The sequence below is a fragment of the Panthera tigris genome, chromosome D3, assembly GCF_018350195.1.
Source record: "Panthera tigris isolate Pti1 chromosome D3, P.tigris_Pti1_mat1.1, whole genome shotgun sequence".
Classification (NCBI taxonomy): domain Eukaryota; kingdom Metazoa; phylum Chordata; class Mammalia; order Carnivora; family Felidae; genus Panthera; species Panthera tigris.
Genome location: NC_056671.1, coordinates 77678169 through 77704251, shown reverse-complemented (window position 1 = coordinate 77704251; position 26083 = coordinate 77678169). Strand labels below are relative to the sequence as shown.

At 46.5% G+C, this 26083-nt stretch overlaps 1 long non-coding RNA gene across 1 annotated transcript; it reads left to right on the top strand.

Moving 5' to 3' along the window:
- Window positions 1-857: 857 nt before the first annotated feature.
- On the top strand, window positions 858-25031 carry LOC122232323. Its single transcript, XR_006209659.1, has 3 exons — window positions 858-1516; window positions 21937-22084; window positions 24426-25031. It is a non-coding gene; the product is annotated as an uncharacterized LOC122232323 (long non-coding RNA).
- The last annotated feature ends 1052 nt before the right edge of the window (window positions 25032-26083 follow it).

Below are 26083 nucleotides of genomic sequence, written 5' to 3'. Positions count from 1 at the left end.
TTTTGACTGTCTTAATACTTAAGGGACACCATTAACTTTCTGACTGGATGAATTAGGAAACTTCTGGCCACATCGTGCGCCCTGAAATGCAGGGAATACATTCATCGAAAGAAAAGCCAGTCCTACGGTTGTTTACCTACAGAGAGGGTGCCAATCTCGTCCTGGAACATTATCATTACAAAAGGTTGTTGGCCACGTGACCCCTACCAGGTACAAACCTTAGGCAAGTGGTGCCTTTTAGCGAATTGCAAATTCAGCTTGCGGGGAGGGGAAGGGAGGAGAGAAGCTAAGAGGAGATAGGCTTCAGAGGTGGGTCAAGTCAGCAATTTATGGAGGATTTTCCAGATTCTGGATTTGAGGGCGCGTGTGTGGATCAGTTGGTCAAGTGTCTGACTTTGGCTCAGATCATGATCTCAGCCATGGGTTAGTGGGTTCAAGTCCCTCATCTGGCTCTCTGCTGTCAACATAGAGCCCACTTCAGATCCTCTGTCTACCTCTGTCTCTGCCCCTTCCCTGCTCGCTCGCGCTCTCTCTCGCTCTCTCTCTCAAAAATAAATAATCGTTAAAAAAAGATTCTGAATTTGAGATGGTTCATAAACTGTCAGATTTAACATTCTATGAAGGGAATTAGAAGCTGAGCGTGGAAAGGTTCTCTTACCTGTATACTTCTCTGGAAAAGTGACGTATCGTTTACTGAGAGCTTGTGAGAAATAGAAACCTATCAGCGTATTTTGACCCCCGGGACTGACATCACAAAGACTTATCAGGAAGCATTAGAATACCCAGTTATCTGCTGAATGGGAGAAAAGGCGGAGAGGGGAGGGGCTGGGGTAGGGAGGGGAGAGAGAGAAGGAGGAAAAAAGAACGGTGAGGACCATTTTTAAAGCTATTACCAGGTATCAGTTTTCATGGACCAAGTTCAAAAATAACAGTGTAAACCTGGCTATGCCTGTGTTGTCATGAGAGCGTTTTTTTTTTTTAATTACTAAAAAAAAAAAAAAGAAAGAAAAAAACACAAAACAGAACAGAAAACATGATTAGTAATAGAACAGTCATTCGCGTGTTTCGTGCAGAAAATAGGATTTGACAGGAAAACAAAGAATATGACAGATGTAAGGGGGAATTTCAAGAGAGCTGTGACAAATACGTACAGGCTAAGGACCTGAGTCTCTGTATGCCGATAAAAGGAGACTTGCTTTTTTCTAGTCTGGTCATTGTTTTTTTCCTGCGAGGCACGCGTGTTAACAGGAAATGGGCCCGATGCATTCATCGGTTACATCTCTCTTTAAACAGCTACTGTGCTCCGCTCTGGGAGACAGTGCTCCCTACCCCCGTGGAGGTTATGCTGAAGAGACCAACACCTCACAAAGCCAATGTGCATGAGAACCACCCAAGTCTCTGGTGAAAATGCACATCTGATGGTGAAAATCTACCTGAGCTCCACAAACTCTGGTGATGCCCGCGTGCCTGTCCCCCGGACCTCACTTTGAGTAGCAAAGGCTAGAGGGTGATACAGGTAAGGACACAGGCGGGTGCAACGAGATGTGCGTCAAGGCTGTCCCGCGGAAATTAGGGGGGACTGTGGGACGGCCCCGGAGGGCCATGGGGAAGGAAAGGACATCTGCGTAGAAAGGGACCGAGGCATAAATGGGATCGGCTAAGCAATGAGGCCAAAGAAAAGAAGTATGTTCTGGGCAAAGACTGCAGGGCAGTGTGAGGAGGAAGGGGTGAGAGGCGAGTGGAGACGGAAGCCACCTCAGGAGTCTGTGTATTATTTGGGGGGGTGGGGCACGGGGGAACCACTGAAGGTTTTAGGCACGTGGGTGATAGGATCAGATTCTAGACAGTTCACTCTGGCTGCACTGTTACTAGATGAGCTGAGCCAAGAGGGGTGACGCTGTGACTCATGAAGATATGTGCTGTGGTCATCCTCCTCCAAGATGGTAGTGTCCACAAGGACAGTCACAGTATTAACCCCCGTCTCATCAAAATCCCCACATTTCCATGGGGCACCCGGGTGGCTCAGTCCGTTGAGTGCCTGACTCTTGATTTCGGCCCAGACCGTGATCCCAGCGTCGTGGGATCGAGCCCCGTGTTGGGCTCTGTGCTGAGCGTGGAGCCTGCTTAAGAATCTCTCCCTCCCTCCCTCTGCCCTTCTCCACCCGCCAACCTCCCGCCAATAAAAAAAATACAAAAATAAAATTCCCACATTTCCTGATTAGGATAGGACCACATTCTATTGGAGCAAGACTTGATATTTTTCAGCACGATTATAATTTTCTCCTATATTAGGGTCCTAAGGCTGCCACGACAAAGTACCACAAACTGAGGGGTTTAAAACAATGGGAGCCTGGGGCGCCTGGGTGGCGTAGTTGGTTAAGCGTCCGACTTCAGCCAGGTCACGATCTCGCGGTCCGTGAGTTCGAGCCCCGCGTCAGGCTCTGGGCTGATGGCTCGGAGCCTGGAGCCTGTTTCCGATTCTGTGTCTCCTCTCTCTCTGCCCCTCCCCCGTTCATGCTCTGTCTCTCTCTGTCCCAAAAATAAATAAAAAACGTTGAAAAAAAATTTAAGAAAAAAAAAACAATGGGAGCGTGGGCACCTGGAGGGCTCGGTCAGTGGAGCGGGCAGCTCTTGATCTCAGAGTCGTGAGTCCAAGCACCGACTTGGGAACAGAGCATAGAGATTACTTTAAACAAATAAAATAAAATCTTAAAACAATAGTTCATTCCCGCACAATTCTGGAGGCTGACATCAAGGTTTGGTAGGGGCAGGGCCGTGCTCTCTCTGGGGTCTCAACGGGAGGAAATCTCCCTTGTCTTTTCAGCTTCCCGTGGTCGCCTGCAGTAATGACCTTCCTTTACTCGTAGATACATCGCTCCAATCTCCGCCTCAGTCCTCACATGGCCTTCTTTCCAAATTTCTTCCGAAGACATCAGTCATTGTTTGAGGGTCCTCCCCGCTCCAGTGGGATCTCATTTTAATGAGACTCCATCGGCAAAGACCCTGTTTTCCAATAAGTTTACGTTCATAGATGGAGGTAGGGGATGATGAGATGGGGGGGGGGCCGTATACTTCAGCATATCTTTTTGAGGGACACAGCTCAAGCCATCACATCTCCCTTATCAGGGGCCTTTTAAAAATTTCTGTATATACGTTTTCTTTCATCCTATTTGCAATTTGCACAATTTGTAAACCAAAAGGCCCTTAGTAAACTTGACAGTGGGTTCAAGCGGCCAGAAATAAAGCTCCAGAGTAGTGTGGTTAAGATAAGAAATGAGATGGCTTCTAAGGGAACAGGTTTAGGACACCTGTCAGCCACAGAAGGCATGCACATCTTAGTTGGAGACTGTGGTATGATGCCTTCCCTTCGTCCCACCCCCAGGCTTCTCACTCACAAGGCCAAACGAGTTTTTGATAAATTCTTGGGTGGAGCTTGAAAGCAAATTTAATTTTCGTTAGTGCAACGTATAAGCACATTGTAAAATTTGGACCGCATTTTAAATTTGTTTAATCCCCCAAAGTTTCTATGCTTCATTTTCTTCTCTCTGGTTTACAAATGTTGTTATGTTTGGGGGACCGGGGTGGCGCAGTCCATTGAGCGTCTGACTCTTGATTTCAGCTCAGGTCATGACCCCACGGTCGTGGGATCAAGCCCTCTTTCCCCGTGCTGAGCGTGGAGCCCGCTTGGGATTCTCTCTCCCTCTGCTCCTCCCCCATTTGTGCACATGGTGATGCGTGCTCCCCCCCCCCCATTAATATACTTTTTTCTGTTTTCTTGCTGGATAATCACAAATAACGATCATCAAGCATGTTTGTGCTTTATTCATCTGTGAAGATTCCAGAAGAGAAGTAGGCAGTGTTATGGCTCAACAAGTATCAATTGAACAGTGGAAATCAGTCGGTATCGCTGTGTTGTTGATTTTCAACAACTGGTAAATTCAACTGACTTAGAGGATTTAATCAAGACACGATTAGGAAATGCTGTGTTTATTAGAATCCAGAGCGTCTGATGATAAAATGATTTTTAGGTGGTTATTGAATAACTGCTAGCAAGGCGATTCAGTCTTGTGTGAGTAGAAAACAATGATTGTTTAAGTGTAATCTGTGTAACTACGACCTCAGGATCGATTTAAAATGCAGACCTGATCTCACATTATTAGTGTGCTTCACAATCCATGGGGCCCTGGCCTGAAAATCCTCATTTTCACAAGCTTCTACACTAATGGAGAGGATGAAAAACCACTTAAGAAATGATACCTGGGGCGCCTGGGTGGCTCAGTCAGTTAAGCTGCTGACTCATGGTCTCTCGGTTCGTGAGTTCAAGCCCCACACCAGGTTCCACAGTGGCAGTCAGTACAGAGCCTGCTTGGGATTCTCTCTTTCTCCTCTCTCTCTCTCTCTGCCCCTCCCCTGCTCATGTGCTCTGCCTCTCTCTCTCTCTCTCTCTCTCTCAAAAATAAGGCAATTAATTTAAAAAGATGATACCTGACCTCAAATAGTGTAGAGTCTAGTTAAAGAAATAAAATATATATGAATTAGCAAATAATTAAAAATGGAATCTCATTTGTTATGAAATTATGACACATGGGAATATTTTTACAAGATAGTTAAGTGAAAATAATTTGTACATTGATTTTACTGGATGAGCGTTATATTTCACAATTAAAAAAAATTATGTAGGGGGCGCCTGGTTGGCTCAGTTAGTTAAACGGCCGACTCTTGGTTTTGACTCCGATCATGATCTCACAGGTGGTGGGCTCGAGCCCCGAGCTGGGCTCTGTGCTGACCTGCAGAGTCTGCTTAGAATTCTCTCGTTCTTTCTCTGCCCCTCCCTGCTCTCTCTCTCTCTCTCTCGATAAATAAATAAACTTTATAAAAAAAAAAACAAAACAAGTAGGGAAAGAGGCCAAAAAAAAAAAAAAAAAAAGACTTGTTAATTATCCTCAGGAGACAAAAGAAGCCTGGACCTCCAGGATAAACAGTCTTAGGAAAAAAGGATTAAAACAGTGATAACACATTCACAATCCGACCCATAGCATTTGCCCAGTGGAATGGAGGAGGCAGGGCTGAAATTCTTGGTACTCATGATCGACGAGAGGCAGAAGGGGCAAAACACGACACGACTGATAAACGAGAGGGGAACTAGAAATTAGAAGATGTTCGGAGTGTCCAGAAGCTTTGAGTGTTACAACTAGGGAGCAGAATTCTTAGCCGGCTGTAGGGATAGTTGCCGCCTTTAGTAGAAGGTACAACGTCAACTCCGGCACACTGTCGTGGAAATGGAGGCGGCATTCTTGCTTACCCTCATCCATGCCTAATTCCATCTGCCGACAGCACCCCAGGGGGGACTCTGTGTCACTGACCTAGTGGACTTGTGAGCCTTGGGAATAACATGTAGGGGGCCGCCAGTGCATCTCACTGATACCCACCTCGTTGAGCCTTCTTCTGACTCACCGAATCCCTTCCTGCTTCTGAGCCTTTACCCTCGCCCTGGACTCTGCCTAGAATGCTTTCTCCTGATTTTTTCATAACTAGATACTTCTGGCCATTCAGGTCTCAGAAAAAATGCTATTCTCTTGGCAAGCCCCCCCCCCCCGCCGCGGACAATCCTGTCTAAAATTGCCCACCCCTACCCTCCATATGACTCTCTACCGTGAGATCTATTTTCTTTAGTTGTCCGACTTGTTTATTGTCTGGTTCCCCTTCTGAACTCAAACTTGACATGAGCTCACACCTTATATGGTGTGTTCTTTCCCAGCACCTAGACCTATGGTACCAGGCACATGAGCAGACCTCAGCAAATATTTGTTGAGTAAAATCCCTGGCCATTAATGGGATGTTGGGAAGGACCTTCCACTTTAAAACAATTTTGTGGACTAGGTTTTCACTTTTCCACACACAGAGGAGAAAACCAAAACTGAAGATTACTATCATTTCCCTGAATTTGCAGTGCTAAGAAGTAAGCCAGTGGCCATGATAATCCAAAACTTCTTACTCTACGCTTAGTTCATTACACCTAGTTATTGGTTGATAAGAAAGGGGCATCTGGGTGGCTCAGTCGGTTAAGCGTCCGACTTCGGCTCAGGTCATGATCTCGCGGTCCGTGAGTTCGAGCCCCGTGTCGGGCTCCGTGCCGACAGCTCAGAGCCTGGAGCCTGTTTCAGATTCTGTGTCTCCCTCTCTCTGATCCTCCCCTGTTCATGCTCTGTCTCTCCCTGTCTCAAAAATAAATAAAAACGTTAAAAAAATAAAAAAGAAGAAAGGTTGACAGTAATCAGAAGAGATCACAGATGCTGGGCATTTACAATCTGCCTCTTTTTTTTTTCCCCATAAAAGTATTTCTCTTCAGCAACAAACCTCCAGATTTAAAAGTTGAGATGCTCAGAGGAAGAGGTGATGATGATGAGCACACTTAGCCGGGCACTGTCCGAAGCGTTCTGTTTTCCTTCTCCTTCTTGGGTCCTTCTCAGCTGCTTTCCTTCTGGCAGAGGCCGCTGCCTTCCGCCCACCCCTCTCTCTCCCCCTGCCCAGTCTCACCCACTCCCACAGCCCATCCTGACCTACTCTTACCCCACCCACCCCCTCCAGATGTCCAGGCCGAAGACCCAGGACTCACCCTCCTCCCTCCCTCTCGGGCACCTTCACAGCCAGTCTGTCTGAAATCATCCTGAACACCTGTTGGCTCGCTCTACACCGGTTCCTCCTCTCACCTGGGCCCCTGCAGGGGCTCCCTGCACCCCACCCCCACCCCCGTACCCTACCCCTCTTCTGTCTGTTCTTCACAAGGCAGCCAGCTTGACTTTCTCTAATGCTAATTTCCCCTGTCCCTTCTTCGAGGCTTTCTATCCATTGTCCACACTGCTTCCAGAGTGGAGCAGATTTTTATTTTTAAAAAACAAGATCTGGGGCACCAGGGTGGCTCCATCGGTTAAGCGTCGACTTCAGCTCAGGTCATGATCTCCTGGTTTGTGAGTTCGAGCCCCACATCGGGCTCTGTGATGACAGTTCAGAGCCTGGAGCCTGCTTCAGATACTGTGTCTCCCTCTCCTTCTCTGCCCCTCCCCTGCTTGCACTCTCTCTCTCTCTCTCTCTCAATCTCTCTCTCTCAAAAATAAATAAACGTAAAAATTTTTTTTTTTACTCAAAGCAAGATCCCTTCTCTGCTTAAAGCTTTTGGGGATCTCTGATCGTCCCTGGAGTCAAATCGAATATGAAAAAGCCACCTGCCAGAGCTGAAGGGAAAAAATGGAGTGAGAGTTTATTCTTGCTTATTCTTATTCCCAGACAGGACAAGGGAGGGGGTAGTGCCCGGGAGGAATCCCCCACCCCCAGCTATCCATGTGCGGGAGAGGGCAGGTGGACAATGCTGGAGAAGGAGAGGGAGGGAGGGGGGGGGGGGGGGGAGGGAGGAGGGAGAGAGAGAGGTGGCCGGTGTGAAATCAGCAGCCCCAGCACTCTGGCATTTCTAGCAGGAGACACAAAGTGAGAAAGAAAAGCCATGAGAAATTATAAAAGATGTCAAGTCAGATACCACATCGGTATTCTAAAATAGTCTTACAGGGGCACCTGGGTGGCTCGGTCGGTTAAGCAGCCGACTTCGGCTCAGGTCATGATCTTGCGGTCTGTGAGTTCGAGCCCTGCGTCGGGCTCTGTGCTGACGGCTCAGAGCCTGGAGCCTGTTTCCAATTCTGTGTCTCCCTCTCTCTCTGCCCCTCCCCCGTTCATGCTCTGTCTCTCTCTGTCTCAAAAATAAATAAACGTTAAAAAAAATTAGAATAGACTTACAGTCCAGCAACAACCACTTAGAAAATATAATGTTTAAAAAATACCCATTAATGGGATGCCTGGCTGGCTCGGTCCGTAGATTGTGCCACTTCTGATCGTGGGGTCGCTGACAACCTGTGCCCACACGCCGTCCTGTTCTTCAACCTCAGCGCCGGGGTCGGTGCATCACACACGACAGTCAACACCTGGTTCTCAAACAGGCTTTGTGTGACAGGATTTTGCGCCACGGCGGGCTCATGTCAGTGGTCGGAGCTCAGGTGAGGGAGGCGCGGCCGAGCTCTGATGTCAGTGTAGTAAATGCATTTTCAACTTAGGATATTTTATTTTATTGTATTGTATTAATTTTTTTAAATGTTTATTTATTATTTTGAGAGAGGGAGAGAGAGAGACAGAGTGTGAGCAGGGGAGGGGCAGAGAGAGAGAGGGAGACACAGAATCTGAAGAGGCTCCAGGCTCTGAGCTGTCAGCACAGAGCCCGACGCGGGGCTCGAACTCACAGACCTAGAGATCATGACCTGAGCCGAAGTCGGACGCTCAACCTACTGAGCCACCCAGGAGCCCAGCGACTTAGGATATTTTCAACTCATAATGGGTTTATCTGTATTTTCGCTGACAAGAAGTACCTGAAAGATGAGACTCCCAAAGAAGGACGATGCTAGGTACAACTTAGGTTAGTGGGGGACTTAGTTCTCTTACACCTTGTTTTGTTATTTCATTGTATTGATATCCCAGCCTCACTGTTTACTTGCTCCGTGTACTTGAGCAAGTTGCTTCACTTCTCTGAGCCAAGGTTTCCTATTCTGGAAAGGGAGACTAATAATGATACCTCCCACCCAGGGCTTTGTCCTGAGAATGAAAAGGGATAATGAAGGCAAGTCAGGTAGCAGCTGTGGGTGCCACATGGGAAAGGCTCCTTCCCCGTCTGCCTCCCCCCATCACCCTTCCCAGAATGAGAAGGGCAGGGCAAGAAAGTGGCAGCCCTCCCACCAGGAACCCCCCCCCCCACCAGCACAATTCCCAGTGGGTGCCTTCCCCATCCCAAGCACACAAGGGGGCTCTGCCCGGGAAAACTCAAAGCGTCAGCATGATGGGCCGAATTCCAACCAGAATGCAAGGATTGTAAACAGGACCCACTTTGTCGAGTTCCTCAGAGAAAGGAAAGAGGTGACAGGCAGAGAAAGGAAACTAAAAGAAAAAGAGGAAATGAATCACTTTCTCAGTCTTAGAGCCTAGAGGCCCCACAGGCGGGGGACCAGGACCCCAGTGCATCAGCAGGTGACTTGTGGTTTGCTTAGGTTTGTTTGTGTGTTTGTTTTTGAGCTGTCCTTCGGGAGATATGCAGGAGCAAATATCCAAATTTATCTTTCTAAATGAAATCCCGGCAGGAAAAGGAGCGTGGGGTCTGCACCTGCTCTTGGGGGTGCACGTGGGGGTCTCCCTGCTCCCAGACACAGGCTCACAGCCGTCCTCAGGCTGGGGCCTCAGCTCGCAGACAAGCCCTGGGTGCAGAGTTCTTTCAGCTTGCATGTCACTGCTGTCAGATATTAACTCTGATCCTTTATGCAGGAACAATGCCAAGTTTTAGAGACAGAAATCCTGGATTTACTCCCAGCTTTGCCACTTAAAACCCAATGTCTTTGTTGGAAAAGGACTGACTTCCTCCAGGGCCTGGGCTGTTAACTGGCTGGCAGTCGTGACCTTGCCCCACCTCATGAGTTTTGGGAATGATTCAATGAGTGAGATAGTAGATTTTATTTATTTTTTTTTTAATTTTTTTTTAACGTTTATTTATTTTTGAGACAGAGAGAGACAGAGCATGAACGGGGGAGGGGCAGAGAGAGAGGGAGATACAGACTTGGAAGCAGGCTCCAGGCTCCGAGCCGTCAGCACAGAGCCCGACGCGGGGCTCGAACTCATGGACCGCGAGATCGTGACCTGAGCTGAAGTCAGACGCTTAACCGACTGAGCCACCCAGGCGCCCCGAGCAGCGCTATTTAGAGTGACCTCAAACTTGGAAGCTTTGCAAAGAATAACCTGTAACGGTGGAATGGATAGCTACATTGCAGTCCATTCACATAGTAGAATACTAAGTGGCAATGAGAATGAATGGCCTATAGATAAAAAACTCCAAATACTACGTGGCGACGAGAATGATTGACCTATAGGCAAAATACTCCAAAGCAGCAAAACTACCTATGACGTTGAAGTCATGATAGGGGTTACTTTAGAGGAGTTAGTGACCAAAGGATCATAGGAGGGCTTCTGGGTGTTGAGAATATTCCATTTCTTGATCTGGGTGCTGGGGGCCGGCGGGAGGAGGCAAGTTCACTGTGAGAATGTATCCCGTTCTTTCCTGCCTGGATGTTATACATCAATTCAAGGTAAAAAGAAATAAATGGCCATGAAATCAGCGGTTTGGAGCCATGCTAATGAGACTCACAAAGAAATAACAGAACGTTAGAAGAATTTTCCAGTAATCACTAAATGCCAAACTTTTATTTTTTTCCCAAACGAATAAAAATGTTTGTTGCAGTATTATATAAAACAAAACAGAAACAAACAACGACACCAACAAAACCCACCGAAAACTACCAAAATACCCAACAGGAAAAGGATGGTTTATTAAGTGTAGAACATCAGCAGGAAGTAACTTGATGAGCCATTAAGATGAGAATTACAAGAGCTACGTAACTACATAGAAACAAATTCTACCAGAAACACAATTTGCCTTACTACCTACCATTATTACTTTCTGAGGATGTGGAATTTGTTCTGGGGAAAGACAGGTTGTAGCTGAGCGTGTGGATTTTTTTTTTTTTTTTGTAGGCTGCGGGGGGACGGGGGGAGCAGGGACTGAGAAGACCTTGAACGTTTTATACAGCTGAGGCGAGGACCAGATGTTGGCAGGGGAACTCAGAATGTGCAGACGATTGACAGAAATGAGAGCTGTGGGGGTGGGGCCGACACCGAGAAAAGCCCTATAGGGCATGGGGTGGCCAAGAAGGGATTTCAGGGGACATCAACATCCAATTTGGATTTTTAGATTGTTTGCGCATAGCATAAGCTCTTCCTTGTCTCCCTGTCAAAACTGTCAGAAGAGTCTACTTTGTTCCCTAATAATCGTTGGGGACAAATGCTTCAGGAGAACTTCAGGAATACTCCACAGCTGGATCAGTGAGGCGTGGCTAAGACAGGAAGTGTGAAGCTCTACCAGGCTTTAATACTGTCACGACTTAAGCTAACTTTCTAAAGTTTCTTTCTTGGGCTTCAGCTTCCTCGTCCATAAAATAGGGACATAGCACTATATCCCCTTTCGGAGGATTGCTGTGAGGGTCAAGGAAGTAAATAAAGCAATGAGAACACCTGGCACGTAGTAAGCCCGAGGTACGTATTCGTTATTATCAGTCATCATCAACATCGTCACAATTCAGGGCAGAGACAGTTCACGAGGGCTCAGGATGTAGGTGACAGATGTTGTAATTAGGGCTGTGGACCTATACTTTTTTTTTTTTTTTTTTTCTCAAAGTTGGGTCGATATTTCTGTTGCATTGACTGAACACTTTAAAACAGAGGAAGAACAGCTGAGTAGATAGCCTAAGTATTTAGCCCTTACTTAGACACGTTTCCTCTGCGATCATTTAATAAATGCTGAATTTTTAAACATTTGTGTTACAATGTGCTTCATGTTTTTGTTCAGTCTCTCAGTGGCAGTTTGAGAAATTCACAGTTGCTAGTATTTGTTAGTTAGAAGTTACAGTACAGAGCAAAATGCGCTATGAAAATCAGAGTCAGGTTCATTGGTGTCTCATTCAGTCCTACCAAGTCACAAAACAATGAAATAAAGATACGATATCTCTTAGGGAAACCTGTGACCTAAGGTCACAGAGGTAGCAATACTAAAACATTAGAGTTAAGAAAGTCAGCGTGGGAGCAAAAGATAATTTTATATTCCTCAGAAATGGCAAACATTCTGTATCGTGTAGGAAACAACAATAAATGTCCAAGGTAGAGGGGCACCTGAGTGACTCAGTGGGTTAAGCAACTGACTTCGGCTCAGGTCATGATCTCAGGTTCGTGAGTTGGAGCCCCCCATCGGGCTCTGTGCTGCGGATTTGGAGCCAGCCTGGGATTTTCTTTCTTTCTCTCTCTCTCTGCCCCTCCCCAACTTGCTCACATTCTCTCTCTCTCTCTCTCTCTCTCTCAACATAAATGAATAAACCTAAAAAATATACATGTACATATATCCTAAGTAGAAGTCACGTGAAATGTGGAATCAGTGACTTCTGATCTCAGTGGCCATCAAGGTGACGACAATATGTCTAACCACTGAGTCTTACGACCTCAAAATCCCAGCGCTCTAATGTGTGTAGGGCACAAGGCTGGCAGTTGGCAGAGTCAACTGGTTTGGACCCAGATCTTTGAAATCCAACACCCGAGCATCTTGTCTTCTCAGGTTCTTGAATCACAGGAAGCTCTCCTTCCTCAATGTTGTGCTTACTTGTACTTGCCCTAGACTCTGCCGAGGATGATTCTCCAATCCTCCAGATCCCAGCTGAAATGCCGCTGAGACCTGCTCTGCACCTAACCCGAAACAGTCGTCCCTCTTGATCCCTCTTGGTCTCCATCCCTGGCTTTCTTCCTTCGTAACATAGCCAAAGCGGTAGCAGCTTAATTTCTTGGGTGGCCGTACTTGACATCGTATTCGCTTATCAGTCTCCGGAACTAGACCGTCAGCTCCACGGGCTGAAGGCCATGTCCGCCGTGTCTCCACCTCTCCTTGCTGCAGCTGGCACAAAGGAGATCCTTGACAGATAACTATTTTAAATAAACCCGTCTTAACTTGTGCCGGGGAGACATGGATAGTCTGGTGTGGCACAGACCAGGAGTAGTGGCTGTGCCCTGCCCCTGCCCCTCACCTTCCTTTCTCAGGGCCGAGCTTTCCTCGAGTGTCCAAGGAAGGTTTGATTCCTTGCTGTCTAAATTTTCTCTGTTCTAATTCCCAGCTCTAAATTAAACGGATTCACAACCACAGGCCATCGGCCTGGTTCTATTTCCAGATAGGGTTGCATGTCACAAGGATAAAAGTTGCACATTAGTGTCTATTTTAGGCCCTCGGGCAGCATGATAGGTGATGACAGCATAACTGATTGGAGACACATAACTTTCTGCGCAGAGGGCCATTGAACCTGAAAAGTCCGCCCTCTGGGAGTCAGCTGCCCTCATAGCTCCGGCTTTGCCTGGTTTCATCTTTTTCCCTTCTCCTTATTTCAACACAGGCTCCAAAAGCACAGGGATCTTAAAAATCATTCCTGCGCTTCCCCTCTCCGGGAAGGCAGCAGGCCCTCTGAAGGCCTATGGCCCCAGTGAGGTCTGACCTCTAGAAGCCTCAGGATTTCTCCTCTCTGTTCCCAACTGTGTAGTTCGGTCAGCGGGCAGGCATGGTGGTTTGGTACACGGGGTATTAATCATCTCTTGCCGAGCCTTCAGTTATCTTATTGTCTTTCTGGAACTGAAAGGATCCTACTAGGAAAATTAGGGCCTGGGCAAGGTGGGGGGCAAAGGTTGTCCCAGATGAACAGAGAGGAAGCACTGGACCGTGATAACAGCATAGCTTACGGGGACAAAAATTAGAATGCGCCCGGGGGCGGCTCTGTCCACAGTCTTTTCTGGAGCTGTTTTGATCCAGCTGTGAGAGAATCTGGAGCGGCGGGGGCTTCCTTTCCCGTCACTATCCTTTCGCACAGACACACGTGCAGGTGCACACGCCTGCGCACACGCGTGCTGTCTCTAATCTGCGTCCTCCAGGGCTCTGCCCAGGGGCTCGGTAATCTGCCCAGCTGATCGGAGCTCCTGATGAAAGTGAGGGTACATTTAATCTCTTCACAGGGGCCCCACCCTTGTTTTTTCCTCTGGCTGCCGTTTTCCTCTGGGCTTCGAGGTGGCCTTCTTTGATGCCTGGGTCACAACCAACCCCGAGGGATGTTGCTATCAGGCCTTGCTGGGCACCTGTATCCACAACTCACCAGCGTTGAAGTGACAGTTGGATGACTTTGGTCATTGTTTCTTCAGCCAGGGCTTTCTTTCATCTCTGCCCCCCGAACTCAGCCCCCCTGCCCTGAAGCTTTATTACCAGAAGGGTTTATTGAAATAAATAGCCGCTAAGCCCCAACTCGCTGGCTCCCACCCCGGCCAGTAGAATTGCTTTCTTTCCTTCATAGGTCCGGAATTTTAAGGGAGCTGGGCAATTTCCATTGGACTCACTGTTATTACACCGAATGATAGCGATGCAAGGAAAGGAGGGGCGGAAATTCAGATATAAGAGAGACTAGTTGTCAGTGTTACTATGACATCTGACAAAAAGGCACTCCTCCCCCAATGTTTTCTAGGAAAGGAAAATGCCACGGACACAAGCAACTTATCTTTCTTGGCAGGGCGTGCCTTGTAAAGGTTTTGCCCCCTGAGCAAAACTAAACCCTCGATTTCCAGGCACATCTATCTCACTGTTACCATCCTGACTGCTGGGTATGGGATGAGGGGACAAAGAACACTGACAGCTCCTGAGACCTAGAAATGCAGAATATCCGGGCCACTTCAGACCAACAGAGTCAGAATCTGCATGTTAACATTCCCAGGGGGTTCTTACAGTCCTCAGAGTTTGAGAAGCACTGTCTAGCCTCACTCACTGGTACCTTTATTTTAACTAGCACCGTGCACTCTAAGAGACCCTATGTGATGTCCGTGTGCCCGTAAAACGAGAGGTCAGGACATTTATAGAACAATCGGAAAGAAGAGAAAGCATTATCATTTCCGTGCATCTAGCAGTTTGGAAAACAAAGGCAAGCCAAACTTCTGACACCTGATGGCGCGTGTAAACATTCGATGCGCCCGTCCTTTTCTTGTGTGATTTGTTCGTAAAAAGAAGATGTGGGTTTGGGTTTGTTTTTGCCATTTTTTTGTGGAAGACTGAGCAGGAAGCCTGACTTGATCTCCATCCTAACAAAAGCCACAACTGGTAGAAACAGAAGCTGATCAATTTTAAATGCTTTAAGAGCTTTTGTAAACTAAGCAAGCAAATGGGATGTTTCGCATTAGTTGCCTCTGTGAGGGAGCAATGCTGATTAATCGGGCTTTGAGAGGAGGGGCCGAGAGGGCTGCTGGGAGCTGGTTCCTTGCTAATTATGGGGCGTCGATGGACCTTTAAAATGACCACCATTGTATTGTCATGTGGTGGGGGCTTGAGTGGCGCCCTTTTGACTAGATCCTGAGCAAGTTAACAGTGCACTGTTTAGATTACTTTTATACTTGAGGAGTGGGCACAGGTAGGGAAAAGGGTTCTGGAAAGAGTCAGCTGAACAGGACGCTGAGGAGGGGTCCAGTAGGGGAGGAGCTGGCTGGGTAACTCCATTTAAATTTAAGCCTCATTTTCTTAAACACTAACTACACAGAATAACATCTAGGTCAAAAATCAGTACAAATCATATTTTCTTTTTTCTCCTTTTTAATTTATTTTAATTTATTTTATTTTATTAATGTTTATTTTCGAGAGAGAGAGACAGAGAGAGAGACAGCACGAGCAGGGAAGGGGCAGAGACAAAGGGAGACACAGACTCCAAAGCAGGCTCCAGGCTCTGAGCTCTGTCAGCACAGAGCCCGGCGTGGGGCTCGAATTCAGGAACTGTGAGATCATGACCTGCGCCAAAGTCGGACGCTCACCTGACTGAGCCACCCAGGCACTCCTCTCCTTTTTTGAGAGTAAACTTTATGCCCAACATGGGGCTTGAACTCACAACCCTGAGATCAAGAGTCACATGCTCCACTGACTGAGCCAGCCAGGCACCCCAGAACACATCATATTGTTTTCATTTTTATTAATTTTTGAGAAAGAGAACATGAGTGAGGGAGGTGCAGGGGCGGGGGGCTGGGCGGCAGGGAAGAGGATCTGAAGAGGCTCCACACTGACAGCAGCGAGCCCATGTGGGGCTTGAACTCACGAACCATGAGATCATGACCTGACTCGAAGTCAGATGCTCAACCGATTGAGCCACCCAGGTGCCCCCACATCATATTTTCTTAAACATGAGCATACATAGAATAGTAAACATGCAGAGTCTCCTCCCAAACGTTAATCCTAAAGATTTGATTCTTTTAAACATTTCTATACCAGTTCAAATTCTTCTCCAGGTTGAAAGATACTACTGTAAAAAGAAACTCTCTTTTCAAACTAAACAAATGTGGGAATTATGTTCCTATATCATTCTGGGGGTTGACCTGTTCATTGGATTTTCATCAGACACCCTGAGGAAACACCCTGAGCCTTATTTATGGTCTAGAACATGGACCTTATCCCTTGACACAATCCTCTTCTACTCATGGGCTCCTACAATTCATATCCTATTGTCGCTCTCTTTTTTTTTTTCTTAAGTTCTGTTTACTTATTTTGAGAGAAAGCATGAGCAGGGGAGGGGCAGAGAGAGGGAGAAAGAGAAAGAGAATCCCAAGCAGGCTCCAAACTGTCAGTGCAGGGCCTAAAAGTGGGGCTTGAATTCACGAACTCATGACCTGAGCCAAAATCAGGAGTCAGGTGCTTGACTGACTGAGCCACCTACGCGCACCCCCACCCCGCCCACCATGCTGTTGTCTCTTAATTGATTTTGTATTTCTCTGGATCTTAAAATATATAAGTGTGCTGTCCTTCTCACCTAGACTCTCTTCATAAACTTCTAGTCTCAAGACCACACTCTCCCACCCCCAGCTTTATTGAGATAAAGTCACCATGTAACATTGTATAAGTTTAAGGTGTACAAGGTGTTGACCTGATTCATTTCTATATTGCAAAACGAATACCACCCTAGCATTAGGTAACATTTCCAGCCTCTCACATAATTTCCTTTCCTTTTTGTGGTGAGAACATTTCAGATCTATTTTCTTAGCAACCTTCAAGTATATAATACAGTATTGTTTACTGTCATCACCTTACTGCACATTAGATCCCCCAAATTTATTTATCTTAAAACTGAAAGGATCGTTACAACTTTTAATTGATAAGAGGTTAGCTCTTACTCAATTCTCGACAGAAGCCATGGCTTTGCATGACAATTTGGTCACAGTGTCCAAGATCATTCTACTATTCTACTGACACACTCCAGTACACACACACACACACACACGCACACACATGCACACACACACACACAGGCACAACAGCCAGGGCAAGTGAAAATAGTCATGAAAGGCAAGGATTTCTAATTTCTTTTTTTTTTTAAGTTAGCACAGTTTTTTTTTTTAATGTTTTCTTTCTTTTTGAGAGAGAGAGAGAGAGAGAGAGAGAGAGAATGAGTGGGGGAGGGGCAGAGAGAGAGAGGCACAGAATCTGAAGCAGGCTCCAGGCTCTGAGCTGTCAGCACAGAGCCCGACGTGGGGCTCGAACTCACGGATGGTGAGATCATGACCTAAATGGAAGTCAGACGCTTAACCAACGGAGCCACCCAGGTGCCCCAAAGATTTCTAATTTCTGAGTTAAAGAATATCTTGTAAATGAGAAGAGAAATATCCATATTTCTGGGGTTTCTTGGGAGCCTAGAAATAATTTTCAACCAATCAATACGTTTCTAATCAAACGAAATGTGTAAGGTAATGTAATAAAAATAATAGAGACAAAATAAAGAGAAAAATGACATCTGGAAGGACTAGGAATGTTTGTGTAATCAAATGGTTTCTGACTTGGGTAAGATCTCCTAAGTGAAAAGAGGAAATGCTCTATTCTTAGTTCCTTGGATATCCATCTATGTAAAAGAGGAAGAGAAAAAAAGCCTTCTCCTCCACCCTGCCCCCACCAGCAAAAAGTGTGGGTTTTATCTTAGGACAAGTTAGTAAAATAAATACCCTCTTTTCGTGATTTCTCTGATTATAGACTTTTTTTTTTTTTTACCGTAATGTCATAACCTGTATGTGTGCTGAATATTTCTGATGGAGCTGAATGAAGGACACTCTACTATCTGAAAAGGACTTTGGGGACTAAAGCACAAAATTCTGACCACCTGGCGCTGAAATGTGATGGCTTGCATAAGACACTCCTTGAGATATCCAGACTCCCCCCCTGCCCTCCATCTTGAGAACATTCTTTGCGGCTGTGGTTTCTGATGTCACTTTCCAGTGGGAGGGGAAGTTCTCTGAGATATTACTTTCAGCTGAGGGTTTGTTTTTGTTTGTAAGTCGTAAGTTTTCAGTTCTATATTGTTATTCAGCAATTATGTCTCCTGTTTTTGCTTTTTGTACCCGCAGGCTCCTAGATATCTAAGATAATGGAAGTGGGTTAGATAATGGAAATGGGCATAAATCTCATAGTGTCTCATCCAGTTGTCACTGTCACAGTGTAAAAACATAAGTGTTGTTTCCATTTCTCAAGACATAAAAATTGCCGTTGACTACATAGCTAGTGAAATGGGGCGGAGTTGGGATTCAAACATGTTTTTAGTTCGCTTTTTGTTGTTGTTTTTGAGAGAGAGAGAGAGAGAGAAATGACACAAAAATCAATCAATCAATCTATCTATCTATCTATCTCACATCTTCTTTATCCCTTTATCACTTGATGAACGTTTGGGCTCTCTCCATGGTTTGCCTATTGTTGATAATGCTACAATAAACATTTGGGGTGCATGTACCTCTTTGAATCTGTATTTTTGTATTCTTTGGGTAAATACCTAGTAGTGCTATTGCTGGGTCATAGGGCAGTTCTATTTTTAACTTTTTGAGGAACCTTCATAGTGTCCTCCAGAGTGGCTGCACCAGTTTGCATTCCCACCAACTGTGCTAGAGGGTTCCCCTTTCTCTGCATCCTCGCCAGCACCTGTTGTCTCCGAGTTGTGAGTTTTAGCCCCTCTGACAGGGGTGAGGTGGTATCTCATCATGGGTTTGATTTGTGTTTCCCTGATAATGAGTGACGTTGAACACCTTTTCATGTGTCTGCTAGCCACCTGGATGTCTTCTTTGGAAAAGTGTCTATTCATGTCTGCTGTCTTGGGTAGGAGTTAAAGAGACGTCTACATCTTAACTTGAATAGCAACAGTAAAGTCCGACATGTGATTGGTATATTCTGGGTGGATGGGGAAAGGTTCAAGTTCTTGATGGTGGATAACAGATTAGCTTCTGAATTCCACTGAGGAAGGTGAAGTCCAGATGACTTCTATCTTTCCCTTTATAGGCTTTGGTATTGGTTCTATTCTTAGACGGTCCTACCCCAGGAAGCTTATAAAATTATCGTCCACTGTTTTCTTTCTTTTTTTTTTTTTTAAATGTTTATTTATCTTTGAGAGAGAGAGAGAGAGAGAGAAAGACAGAGCACAAGCAGGGAAGGGGCAGAGAGAGAGGGAGACACAGAATCCACAGCAGACTCCAGGCTCTGAGCTGTCAGCACAGAGCCCCCCATGCAGGGCTCGAGCTCACAAACTGTGAGATCAAGACCTGAGCCTAAGTCAGACGCTTAACCAACTGAACCATCCAGGTGCCCCACCCTCTACTGTTTTCTACCAGTGTTTTCTTCTGCTTCATTAGGTCAGCCATGAAGGAATTTCTTTCTTCCACCCCGTTCCCCAAAACGGGAAAATAAACTGCCCTCCAGAAAGGTCCTGCCCACTTACATTCCTGCCAGTAGTGAAGGAAAATAAGCATTTTCATCGTGTCAGGGCCGCACCGCATACTCCTTCATTTTGACATTTATCGATTTGTAAAGAAAATCACATCCTTCTGATGTGATTTCACATTTCCCTTATTTGCCATGAAACCATGCCTTAACATCGGTCTATTTACAATTTTTAGTTTTTCGGTCAAAACTTGTTCGGTTATGTGCTTGTTCTATTTTTCGGCCGGCTTCCCTCTTTTTTTAATGGATTTGCACGAGTTCTTTATATTTTCGTACACGTTTACAAGATCCGGAGGGAGAAGATGACAGCCGTGACCCTTTTTTCATGATGTCCGTTGCACATATTTTGAATTGTATTTTAAACTCTGTGGCACCGATAAAGCCTCAGATTGCTCAATCTGAGTTGCTGTCTGTAGGTAACCACCTGGGTGGGGGCCTGGGCTGGGTGGGGAGAGGGGGAGGAGAGAAAACTTCCCGAACAGCTTGTGGGGAATGCCGGGACAAAACCAACCCTCCCCAACAACAAACAACAACAAAGCTTGACCCATTTTCATGCTAACACGCATCCATTGATGGTGGCCTCAGGTGTGTGAGTCTGGGCTCCCCAAAAAGGGCCACAGGGGAAACTGTTAGAAGGGAGGAGTGGCCAGCAGGGAGGGGAGAGGCTCAGCCTATAATACTCCACCAGGATGATCTTGCAGAACACTTGGAGATTGCCGTGGGCAAGATGATTTTGTCTCTGCTTAGATTTACCCTTGTGATACATACATAAAATATGCACAGAACACACATAAAATTCTGTGCCCCAGAACAGAAATGTACTTTTTCCCTTATGCCAGAGCTCCAGAGTTATAGATGTTTGGGCTCCCAATTGCAACCCCACTCCCCTCAACCCTAGCCCTGGTAATTATAGATCAGTGCTTTTCACTAACCAGGGCCATCAGGTCAACACAGAGAACAAATGATTCTTATGCTAAACCTTGCCTGTGACGCTCCAAGTCTCAAAACCCCGTAATGTTGCATCTTCCTTTGTCAAAGTTCTGGATTTGGAATCCCGGCCCTGTCACAGCTTCACCTGGCTCTTGGGAGGTCACCATTCGTACTTTTCTGTTTCATTAGAATAACGGAGGCACGACCTCAGCCGGAGCAATTTCTTACTTGACACGTCCCCAAAGGCAAGGGAATTAAAAGCAAAAATGAACTATTGGGACCTCATGAAGATAAAAAGCTTCTGCACAGCAAAGGAAATGATCGACAAAACTAAAAGGCAACCAACGGAATGGGAAAAGATATTTGCAAGTGACGTATCGGACAAAGGGCTAGTATCCAAAATCTACAAAGAGCTCACCAAACTCCACACCCGAAAAACAAATAATCCAGTGAAGAAATGGGCAGAAAACATGAATAGACACTTCTCTAAAGAAGACATCCGGATGGCCAACAGGCACATGAAAAGATGCTCAACATCGCTTCTCATCAGGGAAATACAAATCAAAACCACATTCAGATATCACCTCACGCCAGCCAGAGTGGCCAAAATGAACAAATCAGGAGACTATTGATGCTGGAGAGGATGTGGAGAAACGGGAACCCTCTTGCACTGTTGGTGGGAATGCAAACTGGTGCAGCCACTCTGGGAAACAGTGTGGAGGTTCCTCAAAAAATTAAAAATAGACCTACCCTATGACCCAGCAGTAGCACTGCTAGGAATTTACCCAAGGGATACAGGAGTGCTGATGCACAGGGGCACTTGTACCCCAATGTTTATAGCAGCACTCTCAACAATAGCCAAATTATGGGAAGAGCCTAAATGTCCATCAACTGATGAATGGATAAAGAAATTGTGGTTTATATACACGATGGAGTACTACGTGGCAATGGGAAAGAACGAAATATGGCCCTTTGTAGCAACGTGGATGGAACTGGAGAGTGTGATGCTAAGTGAAATAAGCCATACAGAGAAAGACAGATACCATATGTGTTCACTCTTATGTGGATCCTGAGAAACTTAACAGGAACCCATGGGGGAGGGGAAGGGGGAAAAAAAAAAAAAGAGAGAGAGAGGTTAGAGTGGGAGAGAGCCAAAGCATAAGAGACTCTTAAAAACTGAGAACAAACTGAGGGCTGATGGGGGGTGGGAGGGAGGGGAGGGTGGGTGATGGGTATTGAGGAGGGCGCCTGTTGGGATGAGCACTGGGTGTCATATGGAAACCAATTTGACAATAAATGTCATATATTAAAAAAAAAAAAGAAGAATGGAGGCACGTAAGTAACAGGGGCTTGATGTGTTCCACGCCCGACGTACAAGTTTCCACTGGCGGCTGCACATTACCTAGTTGTTAGGCAGCCATACCTGGAAATGTCTCCTCTTTAAACTTGCTGCGAGTACATATCCTCAATGCATTAATGCCAGATAAAGTGTCCCTGTTCAGTCTTTGTCATTATTTGCTGCACTTTTGCTCGTCCTGAGCCTGCTAATAATGCTTTCATTGACCGTTTCCTGATGAGTATAGCGGGATGCGCAGGAACGTTTCTCCACGGCCATCAAACACGTCCATTCACCGTCATGGTCACTAAGCTTCTGTGCATCCCTGCTTTCAATCCGAGCCCAAAGCCTCCCCAACCAGCACCAACAAATGAAGCGGAGTGCAATGGTCACAGGTGAGGACTCTTTCCTTGTTGCTGAACCTTGGACCTAAGACTAATACTCCAGTATGTGCTGAACAGAACTGGGTAAACAAAACACTCTCTGCTGCTTGTAACCTTCCTGAAAAGGCTGTGATGAATTCCTTGAAAGGGAAGGGCGACTTCATCAACTCCTGTAATTCTAGGAAAGCGTGGTGGAGCGTCTACGCAGCTATGGCAGGAGAACCTGTATGTCTTCCCTTTGGTTGTCCGTCTCCCCCACCATTGTTTCCGTGGCACTGAAGGGCGACCCGTCTTATCTCAAGATGAGGTTAAGTCAAGGGAAGGAAGATAAGCACAGAGGGGTGGGAGGGAATGGAGACAAACAGGCAGAGGTGGTCTGGCAGGAGTGCATAGGGGCCACGGGATGGTGTTGACACGGAATGACCTTCTTGGAACACTCTGAAAATCTCTACCTGTACCTAAGGCGACTTAGGTGACAGGCGTCTTCGTTCCTTTATGCAGGGCTTCTGATAGAAGAACATCATGGCGTAGTCTGAGTTATAACCCACGGTGAGGATAAAGTCATAAAAGGAGCTCTCCAGCTGCGCGTGTAGGGAGAACACTGGCCTCGCTTAGTGATGCTGGCCTGACCCTGAATTGTTCCATAGCTGGGGCAACAGGGTTGGGGGAAGCAATTGGGACTCCACAAGTGGTAGGGGAAGGAGGGGATTGTGACAGTCTGTATCGCTGATGGTAAAACAGCTCTTTTTTTTGGTCTGGCAGCCTAGGGTATAATCAGGAGAATTTAGGTCTGTTACACTTTCCTCAGTGTAAAAGGCAACCACCCACTAACCCATTTCTGACAGTTCTTAATCTGTGAAGCTTTATGCAATTTAACTCGTGCAGGCGATTTTCTGTAATTTCAGGCTCTCAATGATGTTTCATTTTCTTCTTTAACCCGAACTCCTACTCCAAACGCTCATTTCTTTTTCTGACAACCACATGAGGTCATAATAACTGTGTTTACTAATAGTTTCCTTACTCATTGGCAACTATGAAGCCATCTAATCACTTTACAAATAACACATGACCAGGGTGTTTATCTGCCTTATCACACTTGTATGGTTTTTACATTGAGTGTTTTCCCTAGAACTTCTTAGAAATCAAACATTCGGTTTGGAATTTCTTCCACCTACTGACATACTTATTTTTAACTTTTGCCTTGGCCTTTGTTCAGATGTGTCATAAAGGCAGTAAGTCTTGGCTGGAAAAGTAGTCTTTCCCTCCCGCCCCCCCCCCACCCCCCAGCAGGGAGGGAGTAATCCTATCTGTCATGCAAATTTTGTTTGCCAGAGGGTCGGTCCTGTAGGAAAACACTTCCCATACCACTGAAGGTGAATACCGAAGACCACGGTGCCCAAACTTCCCACGGCCTTGGTTCATTGTCCTTGTGTTAAGGATCTCAGCAGGTGCGGGAGTCTTTGGAATAGGCAGAAATACTCCTGGCTTTGTGTTGGTTGCCTCCAGCTGGTTGGGACTTTCTACGGTGAACTTCCATTCAGGGATCTCCATTTTGGATGTCTCTTCCTTCCCCCCAAGGAGGTCTGAAACTTTTTGAAGGAGAGTGCCAAGGGTTGGTACTGGGGAGGGGATGCTTCACTGGGTGGTGCATCCTTTTACAAGGAGAAAAGGAGGGTCTTCCTGGGTATATTTGGAGGCGGCGAGGGTGATGATCCACCAGCTGAGGAGACGTGAACAGAATCTGCAATAACCACTGTGCTTATAGCCAGAGAGCCCTGCCCCTGACGCTGATTACACAAGCCCAGCTCCGGGCGAATGTGCCCCCCGGGACTAGAGGAACTCTAGGCTTCTTTACGAATGTCAGATGTCTGTCGGCACCCCGGAGATAACTGGAACAGGCCCCCTTGCCCTGTCTCTGTTTCACTAATTACTGGTTCTTTAGGATGTTGTCCCTGCGTGAGCCAGACCTGGAGGTATTGTTTCTCAACCAATTTGATCTATTTAGAACAGAGACTCGTCTCTTTCTGCCTTGATTTATAGCCCTGTAAGTTCAACTGACAGATTTCCTGCTACCGACTGAAACTTCTTGCAGAGGGGATCCAGTACCCAGCGCTGCACCTGGGAAAGAGAAGGTATTCAATGTTTATTGAACGGAGACAGTGAAATGTGGTTATAGTGACGGAAACATCATGAGGCGGTAGAACATATGGTCAAACAGAGCTGACACAGTCTCTCTAGTTCTTGTGTAATTGTTACCATCTATTGATCTCCAGCGAGACGTCCTAGGAGAGACAACATATTTCTAGTCAAAGCCCCCACCTTGCAAAAATAGTAAAATCCTCTTTTAATACAGGAAGAAGACAGATGCTCAGAGACATTAGGCAACTTGCCTGAAACCACACAGCCGAGTGAGTGGCTAGAGCAAGTGGGTTCCTTTGCCTCCAAGGGCCCTGGGAACTCCCCCTGCATTGAGCCACCGCTCTGCGCCATCTCCCTGCTGGAGATGTACCGAGTGAGACGGGAGCTATGACTGCACGATCGAGCACATCAGGCCAAGTAAATCAGGTGGTGCTGGAAAGTACTGAAGAGTGGGCCCTCCGTCTCCCTAAAAGGTTGCTGTGCGGTCCTACGAGGCTGGTGCAGAGCAAAGGCCTTGGCTGGCTGTCTTCCTGGAGCATGGTGGCTGCGTTGGGGTCAGATCAGAGCCTTGGCACCACGTTGAAGGGGCGAGTCACACGGACCACCAGCCATTCGCACTGCCTGCCTCTCGCCTCGGAGCTCCCAAAGGCAGGCAGAATAATCAAGTATCCGTGTTAAGTGGGTAAAAATCAACCTGCATTTCCTCGCTGAAACTCAAAGCCAGTCCTTCTGAGACAGGAAAAATACCGATAGAAATGTGTTTGATGGGGCGCCTGGGTGGCTCAGTCGGTTAAGCCTCCGACTTCGGCTCAGGTCATGATCTCACGTTTCGTGGGTTCGAGCCCCGCGTCGAGCTCTGTGCTGACAGCTCAGAGCCTGGAGCCTGCTTCGGATTCTATGTCTCCCTCTCTGTCTCTCTGCCCTTCCCCTGCTCACGCTATGTCTCTCTCTCTCTCTCTCTCTCTCTCTCTCTCTCTCAAAAATAAACATTAAAAAAATTTAAAAAAGAAAAAAAGAAATTGTTTGAGACAGCCAGTTCCCTCCCCCAGCTCTGCCTCAATCTCACTTCCCCTCAAAGACAGCAGGATGATCGAAAGGTTTTGGTTAGACCCCATGACAGGCCTCGATCTTCCACCAGTGAATCACTGGGAGGAGTGGTGGTCTTTGCTCTGCCCCTAGAATGATCTCTCACTCTTGCCCTTCTCTGCTAGAGTCCAGAGTGCCCGAGTGCTCTCCTGTCTCATCTTCAAATCCCCAGACCTGACCAGTGGTGTCACTCCTGCACCAGAGCATGTGTTTAACCTGGAAAAAGCCTCTCCTTCTAGGAAGAAGTGTTTCTTGTCCCCTTCTGTGCCATCACAGGCACCAGATGAGTTATAGGAACTGATAACAATGTCTATAGCTTCCTTTAAAAACTCTACCTTGACAATCCGACCACAGTCTATTAGCCACGTTACCTGTCTCTTCTCGTCTATAGCTGCTTCGCTGCTGGAGAAGCAAGGCTGTTGGACAAGCAGCAGCTAAGGTGAGAAGGGAGATGGGTAACCGGGTGGCTTTAGTCCCTTGCAGTCATGCAGAGCACTGCAGCGGTCAATCAGGTGAGCTCAGAGCCAAGGGTTTAGGCTGCGGTTCAACCATGACCTAGTCCCATAAACTCGGACAGGGTACTTAATCCTAATTTCTTTTGTCTCCAAAGCCAGAATAATAGCAGTACCCACCTCACTGGGTACTTGTATGTATTAAATGAGATCATGACATAAAGCGTTTAGTCCATACTAAGTGCTCAGTAGCTCCTGGTATTATTATTATTACAGGGAGTACTGGAAGAAGTCTTGTCCCGTAAAGGCTAGAACTTGCCCCTAACTCCTAACC